The sequence below is a fragment of the Monodon monoceros genome, unplaced genomic scaffold (genome assembly GCF_005190385.1).
Source record: "Monodon monoceros isolate NGI ecotype Baffin Bay Population unplaced genomic scaffold, NGI_Narwhal_1 Super_Scaffold_13, whole genome shotgun sequence".
NCBI lineage: Eukaryota > Metazoa > Chordata > Mammalia > Artiodactyla > Monodontidae > Monodon > Monodon monoceros.
In genome coordinates, this window is record NW_021703769.1 from 31,631,277 (window position 1) to 31,645,181 (window position 13,905).

At 46.4% G+C, this 13,905-nt stretch overlaps 1 pseudogene; it reads left to right on the forward strand.

The window, feature by feature from the left end:
• The window catches only part of LOC114894277, a 31,938-nt pseudogene extending 18,450 nt beyond the window's left edge, over positions 1–13,488 (forward strand).
• Positions 13,489–13,905: the final 417 nt, after the last annotated feature.

A 13,905-nucleotide genomic window follows, 5' to 3' on the forward strand; every position in this document is an offset into this window, starting at 1 on the left:
AAGAAAGAAAGAAAGAAAGAAAGAAAGAAAGAAAGAAAGAAAGAAAGGATAAAATAAAATAAAGGTTTTTTAAAAAAGTTTTTAAATTTTTTTTAAAAGGTAAGAAAACAAATACAAAAAATATTGATGGATAGAACCCTAGGACAAATGGTTAAAGGAAAACTATACAGACAAAATCTCACACAGAAGCATACATATACACACTCACAAAAAGAGGAAAAGGGCAAAACATAATAAATCTTGGTCTCAAAGTCCACCTCCTCAATTTGGGATGATTCGTTGTCTATTCAGGTATTCCACAGATGCAGTGTACATCAAGTTGATTGTGGAGATTTAATCTGCTGCTCCTGAGGCTGCTGGGAGAGATTTCCCTTTCTCTTCTTTTTTTTTCTTTTTTTTTTTTTTTTGCGGTTAGCGGGCCTCTCACTGTTGTGGCCTCTCCCATTGTGGAACACAGGCTCCGGACGCGCAGGCTCAGCGGCCATGGCTCACAGGCTCAGCCGCTCCGTGGCATGTGGGATCTTCCCGGACCGGGGCACGAACCCGTGTCCCCTGCATTGGCAGGCGGACTTTCAACCACTGCACCACCAGGGAAGCCCCCTTTCTCTTCTTTGTTCACACAGCTCCCGGGGCGCAGCTTTGGATTTTTCCCCGCCTCTGCGTGTAGGTCGCCAGAGGGAGTCTGTTCTTCACTCAGACAAGACGGAGTTAAAGGAGCCGCTGATTCAGGGGCTCTGGCTCACTCAGGCCGGGGGGAGGGAGGGGTACGGAGGGCGGGGCGAGCCTGCGGCGGCAGAGGCCAGCGTGGGTTGCACCAGCCTGAGGTGCGCCGTGCGTTCTCCCGGGGAAGTTGTCCCTGGATACGGGACGCTGGCAGTGGCGGGCTGCACAGGCTCCCCGGAAGGGAGGTGTGGAGAGTGACCTGTGCTCGCACACAGGCTTCTTGTTGTAGGCTGCAGCAGCCTTAGCGTCTCATGCCCGTCTGTGGGGTCCGCGCTGTTAGCCGCGGCTCACGCCCGTCTCTGAAGCTCCTTTAAGAAGCGCTCTTAATCCCCTCTCCTCGCGCACCAGAAAACAGAGAAGAAAAAGTCTCTTGCCTCTTCGGCAGGTCCAGACTTTTTTCCTGTCCTGCCATTTTAAAACACCTTCCAAAGCTGAATGCCTGGGGTTTCCATAGTGATGGAAAACAAGCCTCCATTGCCTGGTCCACCCCTGCCAAGACTCTGGTCACCCTAAATCTTGTCATCAAGAGTGCTAGTCCAGACGTGCAGCTGTTATGTGCAGGGAGGTGGAGAAGTGCAGCCCTAATGTGGGGGCCTGGCCTTGGGAAGGGGAGAGATGTGGCTCTGTGGTTGGTGACTCTCAACCAGGACACTGGGCAGCACTGATTGAGAGAACAGGGTGTTGGGGGGTCTCTGTTCTCCAGCTCCTCTGAGAAGCAGATGCCAAGAACAGACTAAACTTGCAAGGATTTTGATTAGAGGACACAACTGTATGAAAAGAAAATGATATTGGAGCTTCAAAAGGCTAGGAGAGCTGTCAAACCACGATGAGAGTCTCATCACCAACAGGCACAGAAGGGAAGACAGTGCGAGTGCCCCAGCCCCCGGGTCAGTCAAAGGAAAGTTCGGCAGAGCTTTTGGGAGTCTTTGAAACAAAGCCAGTCAACAAAGAATTCTCCTGGCAGGGTGTTGGATTTGGGATCTCCCCACACTCTGGAAGAGAGCTGACCTGGTGGTGTGGCTTGGTGCAAATCCCAAAAAATGGATTCAGAGCACAGTCAATTCTACTCCAGCAGTGGGAGGTGGGCCACAGGGTCTCAGGTATGGAAACTGGAAACTGCAGAAGAAAGTGAGGCTGAGAGAGCCCAGAGGTTCCTAGGCGTCCAGAGTCCAAAGCTAAGACCAGCCAAGAGAACACCCACTGCAGTTCTGGGAAGTTCCAGTCCTAGGAAGAACTAGAAGACCTTGCTGGTGGGATAGTCTTAAAAGGGAGCAGGCAGGTGGGGCCTGAGCTGAGTGATAGTCAAGAAAGAGGTTCTTTTCTATTTAATTTTTAAAAAATCAGTTATACATTCACTTGGAACCAACGAATGATGTGTCAAATATCTAAGGGGCTTTGTCTCAGAAAATAGCAACTCTGTACCTCTTTCCTCATATCCAGCCCCCTCAGAAGCCATTTTCTCCACTGTGAGCTGAGCCACGGACGTCTTCTCCTACGTTGTCTACCTGGAGGGTGGGGGGAAAGCGCTGGCTACCCCTTATTCTGTGAACCCTTAGGTCCATGAAGGATTGCTGCATTGGTCATTTGTTGCAACAAGTTATTGACAACAGTCTTGACACTTAACACAGTTTTCTGTGTGTATACCTTTTCATAACGGATTAAGTGAGACTAATTTTCACTTATATTGCTGATTTTCTTTTTTTTAATTAATTAATTTATTTATTTATGGCTGCATTGGATCTTCGTTGCTGCGAGTGGGCTTTCTCTAGTTGCGGCGAATGGGGTCTACTCTTCATTGTGGTGCACAGGCTTCGCATTGCAGTGGCTTCTCTTGTTGCAGAGCACAGACTCTAGGCGTGGGCTTCAGTAGTTGTGGCTTGCAGGCTCTAGAGCACAGGCTCAGCACTTGTGGCGCACAACCACTTAGTTGTGGACTTAGTTGCTCCACGGCATGTGGGGTCTTCTGGACCAGGGCTCGAACCCATGTCCCCTTCATTGGCAGGCAGATTCTTAACCACTGCGTCACCAGAAGATCCTGCTGATTTTCTTAGGAATTGATATTCCTTATGGTAAAACACTGATAAGATACATATCAACCTTGGAAAGTTGGAATGGTTGACTTGCTTTATTTTATTGAAAAGTATGAAATTCTTCTTCCTTTAGAATAAGGAGAAAAAAGGAGGGGGGTCAGATTGTGGTTCTCATTTTTCCGCTCTCTGCGCGGTCTTACTGTAATTTACGTTCTTTCACTCTCGTTGAGTTTTGCCCTGTAGCCATATCACTGTTCTAAGCCGCTGTCTGTTTAGGCTGATACTAGAAGACTTAGAACTGTTTTTCTCACTCTCCAGTATGGGAAAGACCCATATTATTTCTGAATAAGTTTTATTTCATGGTACCTCATTTGTTTCAAATTGAGAAAATAGACTTCTGATACCCCAAAAATCCAATTTAGTAGAAGCACACATATGTGGGGTTTGCTGTAACTATACTTTTTAACACTATGAAATTTAATAAAAGGGATGGTTTTATACTGAAGCCACTATATTTCAGCTCAAGACATGAAAAAAGCTTGTTATAAAGTCCTCTCACCTGTGAATAATTCTGGAACTTTAATTTTAAGGGCAAGAGGTAAAGAAGTGCTAAGAGGCATGGTGAGAGTCTTTCTCTCTGGTTTCCCTCTCTACAGCGCCTGGCTCAGATCAGCTTCTCCTTTCTCCTCAGTACGGTGTGGAGAACATCCCAGACACCCAGCATGTAATTCTGGAATTATTTCAGATGTAAATTAGGGTTGTAGTCATGCTTTGGAAAAACTTATATTTCATTCTTTTGTGACCTCATCTTTTCTAGTCTCAGATTAAAAAAATTATATGTGACTACTGAGAACATTTCCTTTTTTCTGCCTATGCATTATGTCTCTCTTCTTACCTTCTCAGGATGGTTGTGAATCTTTAAGGACAAGAACAAAACATTACCTCTATGTCTCTTCCAGCAGCACGGAGTGTAACACACTGAGTATTTGATGATGGGTCAATGATGATTTATTCTTTATATGTGCATGTATTAAGGTGAAAGAAGCCAATTCTTTTTAAGAAGGGAAAATCTCTGTTGCTTACTGGGCAAGTCTGTTGTCTATCTTAATTTATTGTTATACCCATAGCTCCAGGGATGGTATCTTATGGGTGAGAGGTAATAAAATATTTTCTAAATGAATCATAAATGAATAAAAGTTGATATTTCAAATAAACATCAGTAAAAAAATTGATAATTGCATAAATAAGTCCTAAATGGCCTGTCATCAGAGCTAATAAAATATTTTGAATGTCATTTGCTCTACAAAATAATGAGGATGCTCTGGGCCAGATGAAAGGCCTGTCCATCCACCTAAGGCCCCATAAGAGTAGGAGTAGGTGGTGGCTTGACCACAATTGGAACATTCTGGAAGCTCTGGTGTTGTGGACCCCTTCTTGCCTTGCAACCTTAAAGTTTCATGTCTTTGCCTACTCAGTTATGTCTGAGGGGGTTTCTGACTCTCGCTTTGCATTGTTGCCATCAGCTGTATGGATTTGAGCTCTATCCTTGTTGATGCTCAACTGGCAGACACTTAAGTACCTGGAAGCTTTGAGCCAGTACTCAGTTGTGGGCCAGGAGTGGCAATATGAAGGCAGCTATCATTCATTGGCAGAGATACAGAATAAGATATTGTCCTTCCCCTTAAAATTAAAATCCCACATCAGAAAGTGAATATTTATTGAGCTTTTTGCCAGTTATCAATATATTGCCTCTCAGTTCCCAATTCACACTTCCATTCCTGCTGTGTGATAGTGGTTGGGATTCATTTCAGCAATTCTCATACAGGAAGCACAATGTTAGGTTTATTAATAGGGGGTGCTGGATGAGCATTGCAGGAGGAAGGGACTTCTCATGCTGGTTCTGGCAGTAACTGGTCATTGGTGTGGGTGTGTCCTTCCTTGGGCACAGTCCCTCAGCTCTACCCTATAGAGTTTTCTTTCATCTTATCATTTATCATAGCTTAATTATTCTCTCTTACCTTATTAAATAAGGGAAGTTTCTATATTAAACTTCCCTTATTTAAATCACTCTGTGGTTTCTGTATGATTGGACCCAGACTGCCATAAACATTTATTATGTGCTTAGCCCCTTTGTAAGTATGTTACAGGCATTTCCTTATTTGTCCCTGTAACCCTATGATGTAGGTGGTTCTGTGGGTCTCATTTTTGAATGAGAAAACTGATGTCCATTGACATCTAGTAACTTGATGAAGGATAAAGTGAAAAATGTGAGATGCATATTTGACAATCAAGTGGAGATCTCAAGTAGGCAGTTGGCTCAAGTAGGATCAGGAGGGTAGTCAGGGCTGGAAGTAGAAATCTGGGAGCCATTAGTGTGTAGCTAAGGATCCTAGTCTATGATTCTAAATCTATACATTAATCCAAAGTCTCTTTTATGCCACCATTGAGCAGCCAAGATGGAGGAAGACCCCACTTTATATTTTTAATACTTTTAAAAATATATATCTTCTTAATATTTTAGTGAACTTGATATTATTATGCCAACTTGAACACCATACCAACTGTAAGAGGAATGGTACCTGGATGTTTCCTGGGTGATCAAAATCCAAGCTGGGATGTCCTACATTTTCAACCAGGACAAGAATGAGAACTACTAAAGAATCCTCTTTCTTACTATCACCTCTAATTCCATTTCCTGCACAGATTCTTGGATATAAGTTAGCATAATATTCAGTGCTCAGAGAGCCAGTACGGCCATGTAGGTGGAAGGGACTAAGGGCAGAAGGATTAGTGACCAGATGGAGATTAGGAATCATGATCTTATTGATCAAACTTCTGGCTTCAAGCATCCTTTGCCAACAGCAAGAATTTTAGAGCTGGTTTATACTCTGACTAAAGGCAAGGGAGCCATGGATGGTGTTTGAGCTGGTGAGGGCGCAGTGGAGCTGAGCTGGATATGGGTTGGGTTGGAGGCATGAAGCAGGAAGGGAAGGCCACATCACCTCCAGGGAGTGGGAGGTTGCTGAGGGCAGGACTCAGAGCTCACTCACATCTGGAGTTTGGATAATGCCCTCTAAATATTTGCTGATGTGTCTTGGATAGAATAGAATGGGGAAAGAAAAGGATAAGACAAGATGGAATAGAAGTGAACTAAACATCTAAGGAAGAGGACAACACAGGGCACTTGGGGCACGGGAGTGGAGAGTAATGCAGCAGCCTGTGACAAGTGGTCTGGGGAATGTCAGAGGCAGAAAGCACACAAGTGAATCAGAAACCTCTTCCATTCGCCCCACCCCACCCCAAACAACAGCCAGCCCACAGGTGTGACTCTGTGCCTTGTCACTGAAGATACCAGCCAAGGGCTCTGATCCACCTACTTGTGCATTTTCAAACAGAAATGCTGAACCACAGAATAAGTGGAAGAGGAGCCAAAACTGTAGAACTGAGCACTGAAGATGTTCAAGGAGGCAGGAGCTTGCAAGGTGTATCCCTCCAAGACGAGGGAGGCATCCCGAGCTGTAAAACAAAACTGCTTCCTTGTAAGATGGGGCATGGGGTACACAGGTCCTGTAGGTACTTCCCTCCACTTGGCACACAGCAGCAGAGGAGAGAGAGCCCCATGAGGCTCCAGAGACAAGTGATATTTGTGGGAAGTAGTTTGTCTGATGGAGAAAAGGGAGTCAGCTTATTCTTGTGAACAGGCCTACAGCTGCCTGTCACTATTAGCAAGGTCTGTTACTCTGGGGTTGGGGGTGTAAAATTAAATGTGGATCTTTCCTGTGAACCAGCAATTCTGTACCTAGATATATAAAGGGTCATTCTCAAATTGCTAAAAACAATTCTCATATAAATAAATGGTAAGTATATGTCATAATGTTATTTAACCCATTAATGAAGAAAGCAGCATAATTCAAAATTAATTCAACAAGGACACGAGAACTAGTATTTATATAATCTATTGAAAAAGAACTGCTGAAATAAAATTGCTAAATTCTATACCAAATTGATTACTGGCCTACAAGGCAATAATATTTTAACGCTTTGTGTTATTATCTCCTTTATTAAATATTAAAAAAATCAATACAACTAACCAGTTTTCTACAAAGTTCACCTTTAACATTAGAACCCTAATCAACTGCAAAAGTAAGTCAACAAAGTTTCATTCCATGAGAGTCAGATGACCTACTAAGAGGCTTAATTAAATGTCACACAATCATCTTCTTATTTTACTTCAAACTTTTGGATAGTTATGCTAAATAGTCATATAATCCATAGCAATTCTTGCACACCTGCCTTACTTGGACACATTTGGATACATTTGCAAGATTGTTCAAAACAGCATTATCTTCATTAGCAAAACCTAGAAACTACTGAAATGTTAAGAGAGCAATACATCAATGAAAAGGAATAAGTACATCTACATATTCCAATATGGCATAATTCCTCAATGTAATTTTCACATTATTTGACTTTTTATTATTCAATATGTCTTGCTTTGGCCAATGTGATTAGTGGACATGACACAAACATAAGCTAAAATGACCTTGCATGTTTGGTCTTGTTCTCTTGTGCCATCCAAAGAGCTTGCCTTGAGGAGCCATAGATTCAAATAGATCAGAGACATGTGGACCAGCTCTGGACAGAGCCTGGACCCTGAACCCCAGCCCAGCTGAGCCCCCTGACCTCTCAGTTACACAGCCATGAAATAAATTTACTTTGTTCATTGTGGCATCCCACTGGGATTTGAGGTGGTTTGTTATGCAGCATTATTGAACAATAACTACCTAAGACAGACATACAGACTAAAATCATTGATATGTAATGTTCTAGGACATGCAAACACAGTTAATGAATTCTGTGAATATACCAAAAAATGTAGCAAAACTACAAAGCAAAGCAAATTATTAATAAACATAAAATTCTAGATAGTGGTTACCCTACATGTGAGGGAGCTATGATGTGTGGGGGCACAGAGGATCTCAAGGATAATGGTGGTTTCTTTCTTAATCTGAGAGGTGGGCACACAGTTTGACTTATTAGTCACTGTAGCTTACTATATATATTATAAGACCTCTCATATATACTATATATTTCATTTTCCTTCACATGGAAACCACACACAAAACCTTGAATTGCAATGAAGTATATTAGAACCTGAGACACAGCCCACATGAAAGTTTTAAAAAGTTTAGTACAGGTAAACTCAATTCATTCAAATATGAGTTATCACAAAAGGTTGAGCACAAAATTTAATGAGACCTGAAAAAGGAGGACAGGAAAATCATTTTTTAAAAAAAATGTTGCCACAATGCAAGAAAATATGACCAAATACTTTCAAATTACAGAGTTTATGAAGCAATTAATACTAAAAGAGGCAAATGTAGAGATATTTGAGACTAGGGAAGAAATATTAGGGGTAAAGGATGAGATGAAAAGAGAGCTGAAGGAGTTTTTTTTAAAATAGGAAAAAATCAAATTACTAACAATGTTTTAGTCTAAGAGCAGACAGTTGGGGGAAAAGAGGAATTTCTTTTTGTGCCATGTAGAGCTATTTGTGTCTTAAAAGCATGGGAATTTGTCACTTGGGTTTTGGAAAATGCTAAAATGCACCTTTCCTACCCCCACCCCATGTTTGAGTCCCCTTGGCACTATCCCTGCAGCAGTGTTTGGGCCCCCATGCCTGGGAGACCCCACACTGATCCAGGTGTCTGCCTTGTTCTCAGACAACCTTCTAGCTCCCTGTCTTTCCTCCAGCCAGTCCTAGCTCTGCATGCCCAGGCCACAGGAACATCAGGATTCTCCAAACCATGCCTATATTCTTCTTTCCCAGTATAAACTTGGTTCCCCTGGGCACTGCTGCTCTGCTCCGAAGGTTTGAAGCCCCAGAACTCAGAGCCCCCAGCTCCTGTTCTGACTCCAGTGCCACCACACCGGGTCTGCCCTGTAACCTCAAGGCTCCATTCTCCCTTGATTCTGTTGCTCATATCTGGACATTCCGCATGGACCAGGATGAGAGGGGACATGGCAGTAATGGAAGAGGCAGTAGGTGAGGTTTGTTTACCATCACCATGGAAGCTTCAGTCCATGGGCACTGGGTGGGGCTTAGGTGGCAGGTTAGACAGCCCTCCTCAAGCCCCCTGCTCATCCCAGCTCACTGGGAGTACTCTTGGGCATTAGGAATCCCTGGGGAAAAGCCCCCAGTGTTATTGAGCCCTGGTTTCAAGGGCTTACCGCACTAACTCCATGTGATCTTGAGAAGGCCATCCTCTCTCAGCCCAATTTTTTTTTACCTCTAAAGCATGGGACATTTCCTGACTCCATAGGAAACAGTGGGCAGGTGGGATGGAGTGAGAGACAGGCCCAGGTGGAAGAAACAAGGAACATTGTCGGGATGTTTCACTAGGCGGCACAGACTTAGAGAGCAAGCAGATCCAGGGAGATGTCTGTGGATGAGTCACAGAGGGAGGAATGGGTACAAAGGTCTCAGTGAGACCCAATCAGAGCAGGAGCTGGCTGTGGCCAGGCAGTCATTAAGAGGAGATAAAAGGCTCATGCCAGACCCTGGGACAAGGCAGAGAGAAGTCTGGGCACAGAGACTCTCTCCAGCCTTTACACTTCTTCTGACACATTTCTTCCCAACACCCTGCAAATGTGACTCTGCTGTTGAGTCCTCCTGGGGTGACCAGGGTGCTGGGAGGCCTGGGTAGCCAGGGTGAGAACGGCTGATTCAAGAAGATGAGAAGCCATGGGGATGAGTAGGGCAGCAGGCGGCACCTCAGTGTGAAGCTCAACACAGCAGGTCCATGCCCTCTTCAGGGTGTCTTGTTCCCCTGGCCACACCTTGGACCTTGGATGACAACTACTTAGTGACATTCCCTAATCAACAAGACATGGAGAAGAAAGGATGGAAACATCAGTAAGTGAACTAAATGAGGTCTCTCACTCATGGAGAAATATGAGAGGACACGAGAAAATGAGTCTTCAGGGGGAAGTGCCTATAGCTCAGATGTATTTGATCACATTAGAGCCAAAAACACCAAAACTTCACCTTAAACCTGGAAGACCTCTCATTGGAAAGCTGCAGATGGAGAGGATAAGATTGGGTGGCTTTTGCTCACAGACCTGGGCCAACTTTGGTTGAAGTCTCAGGAGAGCCTACAATGACCATTTTTTTTCTTTTGGTAAATTTCATAAATGGACAATAATAGCAGGGGATCAACAATGGATTTAGTAGAAGTTCAAAAAAGTCACCACAAAAATACAGAAAGGGGTTAAAATCTTATCAGATTATGAAAAAAAGACAAACCAGTAAGGAACCTTTTGAAAATATCACCATGGCTCATGCAAAAAAGCAAATTCCAGAAAAGAATGGTAGGAGGTGAGCATAAGCTCTCCAGGGAGGTGAGCCACTGGAAAATAATTACTCTGTAAGACCCTGTGAACAACCAGCAAATGAGCTCCAAAGACAATGGGAATGGAAGAGAACAGAGAATGAAAGTCATGGTCCAGCAAGAGAAATATTTCAAAGACCAAAACCTGTGATAACATCTCCAGGACGATCTGGTCATGAAACCCTTCCAGAGAGGTCCTCAAGCCCAAACTCACCGTTTGGGCCAAAGACAGACACTAGCAAGGTCCCCTGCCCCATCCTGTGCCACCTGCAATGACCTTCTCCCCTTTTAATGAGAGAGATGGGCTTAGAATGTAACTTGGGTTTGAAGGTGGGCATCACTTCATGTCCAGGTGATTATAACTTGATTACAACTTAAGCGTACGTGAAATACGTTCACATATTTTGTTTCATGTAATTAAAACAAACCTGAACAAGCACACCAATAACCTCGCCTGGTGATTCTCACTTAGGAAATGGACCCACTGGTTACATCAAAAGTACTCTGACTTGGAGAGTCTGGAGGAATGACACTTGCCCGGCTGGGTGGCTGTTGAAGAAGGTACTTGACCTTTACCTCATTTGACCTCACAAGCTGTACAACTGTGGCCAAGCTCTGAGAAGTCATCCTGCCCCAAGTCCCTCCTGGTAGCAAGGTGCAATGAGGAGTAAAGCTCACCCAGAGCCCCCAGTGCTGCCCAGGGTCTTGGCATGGAGATCAGTAGAGACCACCCAGCACATCAGTGGAGTCAGTTCTTTTATTATCATCCTTCTGGGGAGGAGAATAAAGGCACACCGAGGTTAGTTAAACTTGCCCAAGGGCACACAGCCAGCGGGTGGCCCAGCCAGCCTTTGAAGCCAGCATCTGATGAGCAGCATCTGGAAAATGCTGGTTCTTCAGACTCCTTGCCCTGCCAGCTCTCTGCGCCACTCTCAGACTGTCCCTGGGCTCACGGCTCAGAGAAGGAGGAGGAGGAGAAGGCTGAGGTCTGAGAGCTCAGAAATGGACCCAGCAGGCCCAGCAGGGGCTGCACCCAAAATCCAGGTTCCTCTGGGTCCAGGCCCTTTCCTGGCAGACATGAAGGCTAAGGCCAGGGTGGCAGCAGAGGGGAGTCCTGCTGGGCAGAAGTTTCCAGGGGAAGCCAGAAGGTGCAGAATTTCCCCAGGGTCAGCCAAACCCAGGTGGGAGGCAGCATCTGGGGTCCCATGGCCTCCCTCAGCGTGGGAGCCTGAACCTGAGGCCCCAGGAGGGTCATGGATCCCCCTTCTGGGAGGAAGGAGCCAGCCATGCAGCCACCTTCAGCTGCCTCAGCATCCAAACTGGTTCAACACCTGTGAATTGGCAAAAGGAGAGTGTGAAAGGCCCGAGGGCTTCCGTGATCCCTACCGAGTCTCTGCTGGTTCCATCCATGGGTCTTTCCCTGCCTTCGTCATTTTCTGTCAAAATGAGAGGCTAAGATGGACAGGGCAGGTAGGGGAGAGAGCAGATCTCAGGACCAGCCCTGTGTTCCCTCCTCTCCCAGGCAGAGTGGCCAGAGTCACTTGCTCAGGCAGGAGTCACCTGGGTCCAGCGTCTGGGACATCTCTGTCTGACGGTCCCTCTTGGAGTCTGACCACTTGATGCATGCAACACCATTGAGCACCAGCCAGAGCAGAATCAGCAAGAACAAGGTCAGTCTGAGGCCTGCCTGCTGACTGTTACCTTTGTAAATCCTTCCCTGTTTCCTGAGCATTAGGTTTTTCAGACCTATGAGGATTCTAAAAAATAATATCACAACCAGCAGGTGAACAAAAGTTTCATTTTGTTTCCATGACTCTGGTCCCCTAAGGGTCAGGAAAGCAGTGACCATATTCCCGTTTTCTAAACTACAGGGCCCAGGCCCAGGTGGGTGGTGGGGAGGCTTGCATCCTATGGCCACCTGGGATGGCAGAAATCAGGTATTTCATGTGGGAAAATGGGTCCCTAGATGGCAGGAGTGGCCTTTCAGCAGATGTGGAGTTGCACCTCTGTCCCAGTCTATGCAGATCTGAGAGGTGCTGGGGGAGGGCACTGGTCCCCTGTCCTCATCCCAGGGGAACACTTCAGCCACTCCAGTGGCCTCCTTCTGCTCTTGGGCTGCAGGGAGGAGAGCAGAGGTGTGCCTGATTGTGGCCGCGTCTCGGTGTGTCTGCTATCGGCATGCACGTGTGCACGTTTCTGTGGTTTGTGGGCACAGGCTCAGCAAACCACCTCTTAGCTGAGTGCCCAGCTGATTCTTCTCATCAGCTCAGGAAACCATCCTTGTGGGCCCTTTAAGTTCTGTGGCCCTGGACTGTGCCTACCGTGCCCACTGTCCCAGGGCCCCGCCGGCCTGCCTGTGGCTGTGCTGCCTCCACTCACCTTCTGCCCCAAGACATTCCACACGGCATCTTTCCGCACAGAGGACAGAGGACAGTAGCTCCATGTCCAGGGATGGCTCCCACATCACCACTGAGCGACATGCATCTGCCCTGCTCACAAGATGCTCTGTGCCTGCTTCCTTCCTTTACATCATCTGCTGACATGTGTGGGGTGCTTCCCAGGGCCTGGTAGTGCTCTAAGCCCATTCCATTGACTAACTCCAGATCCTCGACTCACTCCCACGCAGAAACACTGTCATCGCTCCCACTTTACAGATGAGGAAATGGAAGCGCAGAGAGGTGATATGAATTCCCCAGGCCCAGGGGTCTCTAATGGGGGAGCTGGTGTTGGAACCCAGCAGTCTAACCCAGAGCTGGTTCCCTTCCCCTCTGTGTGGACCATGGAAGCCATTCCAAGAGCCGGGCCAGCTCATTCAGGCCCTGTCTTTACCTCAGATAAGTTGGGTGGCTGGGATGAGGGGACAAAGGCATCTAGGCTGCAGATCTTGGCCCTAATGTCACCTTCATCTCCTTCCTGCATTTTCAGACCTAATTCTTAACCTAGAGATTCTGCAACCTGGCCTCTCTGGTCACTGGAGTTCCTGGAGTTGGAAAAACCAACTGGGTCTGTTTTTCTTTCAGTTGAAAGAAACGACCAAAGTGACAGTGTTTTCTATATTATGTGTCTTTCTCTGGCAAAATCAAACCGGAATCGGGTGTCCCGCTGACAGCCAGGAGAGGAGCAGGAAGCAGCCCTGGGTGACCTGCCTGAGGGTCCACCCATCGTCTTACCAGACTCCCGCGGGCTGCCGTGACGCAGTGTCTCGGGTTCTCAGGGAAAAGGCGATGTCCTCCTGGGCACCACACACCAGCCCTGGGGCCCTGAGGGTGTCCCTGCCCTGGAGCAGCCCCTACAGGAGGATGAGGCTTGGCTGCTCAGAACGGGACTGTCCTGAATGCATGTGATCCCCCGAGGGAAGGGCTGTTCCTGGCATTTAAATATGAGGAAACAGAAGAACAAATAGGTGACATCACTTGCACAGGTTGACCTTGTGGTCATGACAGAACTCAGATGCGGTCCAGGTGTACTCAGGTCCCTGCAGCCCACTCTCCAAGGAGGAAATCAGGATGGACATTTAAGGCTGAATTTGCACTCAGCACCAGGGGTCCCGCCTCATTCAGGCAATGGCTCCTGTGGCACCTTTACCTGTGCCCACCAGGAGGAATCTGGTAAAATCAAAATCAAGGTTCAGACCGTGATCCCCAACAGCAACCACGGTGGGTGCTCTTCTCATTCCCCAGGGGCCAGGCAACCCCCTCTCGACCCCAACAGCTCAGATCCCAGGATCCTGTCCTAATCCCTGTACCCAGAACTCTTCCTCC